The sequence below is a fragment of the Triticum dicoccoides genome, chromosome 1B (assembly GCF_002162155.2).
Source record: "Triticum dicoccoides isolate Atlit2015 ecotype Zavitan chromosome 1B, WEW_v2.0, whole genome shotgun sequence".
NCBI lineage: Eukaryota > Viridiplantae > Streptophyta > Magnoliopsida > Poales > Poaceae > Triticum > Triticum dicoccoides.
The window spans coordinates 228,730,934-228,737,732 of NC_041381.1; positions in this window are offsets into that span (position 1 = coordinate 228,730,934).

The window sequence follows — 6,799 nt, forward strand, 5'->3', positions numbered from 1 at the left end:
TCGTTCGTGTGACTTCTTGTGTTCTGCTTTCTGCCCTAATTTGGAGTCCGCACCAGCTGCCTCCCCCCACAAGCTCCTCGCGGGCGGGGCTAGGCCAAGCGCATATACGCTATGCGCATGCCATCCTACAGCCAGCACTTGCTCTCGCGAGGCCCTCTTGACCGAGTCGGCAGGTCCCTCAGGGGATCCTCGGGAGCTCACGACCTCACAAGCTGGTTCGAAACCCGTCCTGGCTAAAGTTAAACTACAGCAACAAGCTCGCCCCAGGTCCCGTAAGATCATGGAGGCACATGTTCAGCATCATTCCTAAAAGCATAAGGATGGCAATCTTTTTACATGAGGGGCTTCCCCTCCCAAAATGCTCTTACAACCTTTGGGGCCGCGCCCGAGCTTTTTAATGCATGATAAACAACGGAGAAGCACGGGATCAGTCAGACATACCGCTCACCACATCCTCCTGGTCACCTCCAGAAGCATCGTTGGCGCCGCTATCTTTGTCACTGGCATCACCACTGCCATCATCAGCGCCACCATCACCACCATTGACCATGTTGTCGCCATCCACCGTGACTACCACCCCATCATCATCGGAAGCAAAGGCCCTAACAAGCGGATCCACGTTGTCCTCCACCCATAGCGCCAGGTCGCCCCGGATGGCCTCGGGCACCGGAGCGATGACAGCGTCGAAGTCGAAGTTGGGATCGGTGTTCTAAAGATGGCTGAAGACGCGGGAAAATGCACGCCCAAGCAGGCTGCGGCTCCTCTCCTCGACAAGTTGGTGAGCCCTCTTGGAGTGGTTCTCTGGGCGCGTCACCACATCAATGAAGAAGTGGAGATTACTGGAATAGTTGGTCACGTGACGATGCGGGGCGTCCCCATCACAGATATTGCCCAGGGCCGTGTTGGCCATGTTCCTGAGTTCCTGGAGCATGGCGCCCAACATGTGCTCCAGCGTCTGCCGTTGAAGCACTTCCTCTTTGTTCTGCTATGCAATGGACTCGGCGTCATCAACCCGCCGTTGGAGAAGAAGCAGCTCGGCGCGAGCGAAGGTCAGCTCGGCCTGTGTTGAGACCAAGGCAGTTGCGGCAGTTTCTGCGTGCTGCTCCGCTTTAGTTAGCTCGACTTGCGGGTTATCAAGAGGGCTCCGCCCGTCTTGGACTGATGTCAAGGGGAAGTGGCAACAGTGCCGCGCCGTGCGGAGATCTCCGCCTGTACGGGGCTTCACTGTAGCCACGCCCTGTCTTGTCCTCTTTATGGGGGTGCAGACTCTGAGGCGCCAGGTGGCCGCCTGCTCGATGCCGTCCTCTCTAGAGGTCGGCTGACTGGAGCCGGCCGCTCTTGGTGCCGTCTGCTGGTGGTTGGACGTCCTCCGGTGGCCGGCTGTTGAGCCAGCCGGCCTCCAGAGGGCAGAGCTTCAGCTTGAGACACCGCGGGGCAAAGCCGGCCCAAAGTTTTGACAAGTTCAGGGTCTCGGTTGAGGCTACTCGTGGCCCATTACTCCGACAGTAGTCCCCGAAGCCGGTGAGGCATTGCGATCGAGGGGTCGCAAAGTCTCAATGGCTTCCCCCCTCACCGAGCTCTGGGAGACTGTTCGATCCACCTTGCGGCGTGCCATCTGCTGGAGTTGGCTTTGACAAGGCTGGATCGTCGGCCGATTTTGAACTCCAAGGCGGGAAAATAGGTGGCGTGCCTGCCAAGCTTCCCAGGGCCGCCGCCCGCCACAAGCACGCCACGCGGCGCATGTCAGCTCGGCCGGCCTGCCACCCCACGCTCCCGATGGGACGTGACAGTGGGCCAGGCCCGCCACTATCGTGCCTCGGCACGCGGGCAGATTCGCTACGCCGAGGTGGGAGGTTGCGATTCCCATGGGCGTTCAAAGCGTAGTAATTTTGCATAGTAATCGGGGGGTCGTGGGGTCACGGGCGCAGTTAATCCCACGATCCGACGCCCCGCCCCCTCGGCTTCACAGCCCGAGGGCTATAAGTAGGGGGGAGGGGAGCAGCGGAGCATGCACGCCCTCCTCCCCACACTCTCTTCCTCCTCTTGCTCTCTCCACCATTGCTGCTGCCGCTGCTCAGTGCTTGCCGTGGTGTTGCCACCGTTCGCCGCCACCGTTCGCCTCCTCCCTTCGCAGCCCCGCCTAAGGCCATGGCACGCGAGAAGGGCGGCGACTGGGACGGCTCGACGGTGATTGAAGACCACATCACCTTCCTCTGGGACTCGCGCCAGATGCCCAACACGGCGTTCGTCAAGGCGCGGGTGCTGCCGGCGGAGGAGATTTCGCCGGCGCCGAAGGGGAACGAGCGGGTCGTCTTCCGCTCGCACTTCCTCCGCGGCTTTGGCATTCCGGCAAGCGGCTTCCTCCGCTCGTTCATGGACTTCAACCATCTCCAACCGCATCATCACGGCGTGCGAGGGCTACCTCGGCATCCTCCCCACACTCGAGCTGTGGGGAGCGTTCTTATACGGCAAGCTGGGCACCTCCGCCAAGGACACGGCGGCCGAGTGCGGCGGATTCGTCGTCGTGCGCCGGCCGGCGAAGAGGAATGCCTTCCCCGTCATCAAGCTGTCACAGTCGGTAAAACTGTGGCAGCAGTCTTATTTCTACGTTGAGAATGTCCATCCGGCTGTCGACTTCATCAACCTGCCGGCCTACGAGGCTGGCCCCCTTGTCGGGCTTCGGCCCAACTTGGGCTACAAGCCAAAGCCGGTGTCGGCGGACGCGGCAGCTGCCATCGGCCGACTCTGGGTGCTCCGGGAGTCGGAGGGCCTCGTGGCCTCCGACCTCCTCATTGCCTTCGTCGAGTGCCGGGTCCTCCCACTCCAGGGCTGCCATCATCTGATCTGTCGGATGAGCGGGCACCGCGACCCGAGCAGGTTGTGTATGAGGGAGATGTCGACTGCTGAGATCGTGTGGATGGTGAACGAGATCTCCGACCTTAAGGTGTCGAAGGGAGACTGGCGGTTCGGGAAGCGGCCGTATTCCTGCGACGACCCGCCGCCTGCCGTAAGTCCCTTGATTTCTTCTTTTAGCTCTGACTTTTAATCTTGTTCCTTGTGTGACGCAACTCTTTTTCTAGAGCGCAGATTTATATGTCCGTGGCGAGAGCCGCCATCGTGGGGCCGGGTGGAGACTACCTGCCGGATAGGGCAGTGAGCGATGTGGACGACCCCGACTTGGGGGCGGCCGCCTTGGCGGATGAGGCGGCGGGTGGTGGTGACGGAGCAGGAGGCTCCGAGGAGGGTGGCGGCATGGAGACCTGGCCTGATGATGATGATGATGAAGACGAGCTGCGCCCTTCCGGGAGCACTGCCAACACCGGCGCAGGCCCCTCCACTAGGCCGCCCGCCCGAGGCTGCAAGCGCAAGCGGAAGCAAGGCGCTGCCCTGTTTGGCAGCGCGCCGAAGAAGCCCAAGAACCCAGCCGCGGCGACCAGGCAGAGAGAAGCCGCGGCCAAGGTGGCCAAGTACCAGAGGCAGCCGAAGGTGCCACTCATGGTTTCAGTGTAAGTACCCTTCTCACGCTTCCACCTCTTCGCCGATCTGGCCTAAGAACTTTTTGGTATTTTCTTCCCATCTCAGGGCCCCACTCACCCTTGAGAAGTCGCTGCCGCCTCGGTCATCAGGTCGGCGGAGACCTCCACCACCAGCCGGCGGATCGACCCGGCCGCCAACCTCCAGGAGGCACAGGAGAGGAATGCACGGGAGGTGCGTGAGGAACAGGAGGCCGACCGCTTGGTGAAGGCGGAGGCGGACAAGGCCGCAGCATCTGCAGCAAGGAAGCTGGCACAGTCGGAGGCCGACGCCGCGGAGAAGGAGCGGCTCGCAGAGGCCGCGCGCCGCCAGGAGCCGCTGCTGGTGACTCCTCTGAACACCGCGCCACCCCTGCCGAAGTTTGTGGTGATTATTGGGGGAGCCGGCGGCAAGCAGCCAGTCATGGAGAGGGAGGGCAGCGACGTGGCCATGCCGAACGCCATTGTGCCGCCACCACCGCTAGCCGGCAGAACGCAGGGTGAGCAGCCAGCTGCCCCGCCGGTGCCACCGGCCGGGAACGAGGTGGTGACGGACCTGACTCCCGAGGTCCGCACACCCACGCACCACCGTCTTGCAAAGGCGGCCTCGACACCGCGGCCGCTGGAGGCCGGCACCGCGAGCTCGTCGGTCACCGACACCAAAGCGACCAGTGCCGCGCCCGCTGGCTGGGTACGCGGAGGTGGGACGGGCGCCTTGGCCCAGGCGCCCCTTGACATCCAGGCCAAACTCTGGGTCAAAGCCGAAGCCCTCAAGCGATGCAACGAGGTATGCCTGGATTCGCGGGCAGCCATCCGCGTAAGTTTCTTTACTTCTCTTTATTTTGATCTTCTTGCTTCTTTCGTGGGGGCGCGCAAGCGCACCCACTGGGTGTAGTCCCCAAGTTTCGGGCCGACTGCCGAGTAGGCGGTCCGGAACTTTAACTTGCAGGTGTCAAACCCTAACTTCATCTGATATCCCTCTTACAGGACTACCACAATCTTCGCGCGGTCACCTTCAACTCCACAGTCCGGGATCTGGAGACGCAGACCGCCAATTTGTCCGAGCGCCGGAGTAAGTTTCGACTTCCTTTCTTCGCGGGGGCGCGCTGGCGCATCCGCAGGCTGTAGTCCCTGAGGTTCGGGCCGACTGCTGAGCAGTCGGGCCGAATCTTCTCAAAGATTTTATTTTTGCTGGTAACCTCTTCTCAGCGGCGGCGTGATAGCGCACCCGCGGGTTGTAGTCCCCGGCAACTGCATCCTACTTTGTTGTTTGACTGATATTCTTTCTTCTTCTCTTTTACAGAGGCCAATGCCGCCTTGCAGCAGCAGCTGGGCGAAGCCAACACCGCGCCGCGAGGCAAGGAGGCGGAGTGTAGCAAGCTGGCCGAGGAGCGTGACCGGGTGGTAACTCAGCTTGCGGAGCAGGCGGAGGCCCTCAAGACGGCTCAGAGGGAGGCGAAGGCGAAGGAGACCGACCTCCTCGCCGAGTTTGAGATCGAGCGCTCCGCCTGGGCCAACAAGGAGGCGCAAATGACGGCCTGCTTCAGCAGCATCGAAGGCTTGGTCGATGGTGAGCTTCATTTTCTTTTCTTTCTTGTTTTGAGCTGCCGGCCCCTATCTAGGCCGACTGCTAGTTTCTGACCTTTGGCTTTTCTTGTCTTTTATCCGAGTAGACTTCTTCCCGGGCCACTCCGTCACTACGAACCAGATTATCGAGGCCCAACGCGAGGAGCGGAGGACGGAAGGCGTGCAGATTGCCGCTGACGCCCCCCGGACCCTAAACAAGCAACTCCTCAGCATCCAGGCCCGTCTTCGGCCCGCCCATCAAATGTTCAGCCGGCTTCAGTGCATCGGGGCAAAGGCGATCTCCGCCCTCTAGCCAGGCGTGTAGGCTCCGCGCACCCCCAGTCGGACTGCCGACTGGCTGGAGGTGGCGGCCGGCCGCCTGGAGGCCTGGAAGGGCTCTGCAGCCCGGGCAGGAGCGCGCCGAGCCCTGGAGTTCGTCCAGGCATGGTACCCTGGGCTAGATCTAGCCCAGTTGACCATATTTCGGCTGGAGGCGCAGGAGGAGCTGGTGGTGGTGGAAGCTGAACTTATCAACAGAGTGGCGGCGATCACCGACTTCACCGACACCAGCGTCTTCATCCCGGAGGTGGTTGAAGAAGGCGCCGAAGCGCCGCTGGAGTGGCTCGGGCTGAACCCAGAGGACAACAAGGATTCGGCTGAAGTCATCGACTCCAGCGATGAAGGGGAGGAGGAGAAGGAGGAGGAGAGCGAGGACGACGTGCCGGAGGTTGGAGCGGATGGTCAACCCCAACCTGACCGGGCCTCAAGCAATGATCCACACTCTAAAGCGCCGACCACTGCTGGAGGCGGCCAGGTGGAGACCGACCGGCCGCCCGTTCCTCCGACGGACGCCACCGACTCTGCCATCTAGCCCTCCGCCGTCCCGACTGGTGCCGCCGATTCCACTGTCCGGCCGGAGCAGCCTGCTGCACCCACCGGCATCGCCGACTCCATCGTCCAGCCGGAGCCGCCTGCTGCACCAACCGGTACCACCGACTCCATCATTCAGCCGGAGTCTTCTGCCGCCCCTTAGGATGTTTTTCTTTTTCTTTTTCTGCTCGCTGGTCTGGAGAACTTGGTTAAATTTGCACAATTCCACCCTCAGGGTGTACATCAAACTCTGTTGATTGCTAGTCGATAGGCCTTTATCTATGTAAAATATTCTATCGCAATTCATGCTTTGCTTTGTTGGCTTCTAACTATTCTTGCTTTATGCTCCTTGTTGTTTTCCTTTGCCGCCCTCCCTTGGCTATCCTCTTACCAGCCAAGCGGCCACTCTGCGGGCTGCGGGTGGGTTGAGTACTTAGCTTTTTGCGGGAGGGCAAGTACTTAGCCATTTGGAGTGTCGACAAGATGAGCAGAAGCCGGCCGGCCGTCTGCTCGGCAGCCGGTCGAACAGGCGCGATGCCAGCCTCGGCTATATGCGTTCTTTCCTTAGCCATTTTTCATGTGGGCACTGTTTTGCAACCCCTGCCCGCCATTCAGTCGCTCTGCGAGATGTGGCTTCTGACAGGGGAAGTTTTTTGTGCCAACACACTACTTGTTCGGCTGCAGGAGGCGGCATATAGCAGAAGGCGGCGAGCCTCCGGGCCGATGGTTGAACCCGGTGCCAGGCAGAAATTGCAAAACAATACACACTCATAGGCATAACACTTATCATATAGATAAAAGGAGGGTAGTCCCCGAGTTCTTCTCGGGGGACCCGGAGTCTTCGTGCATAA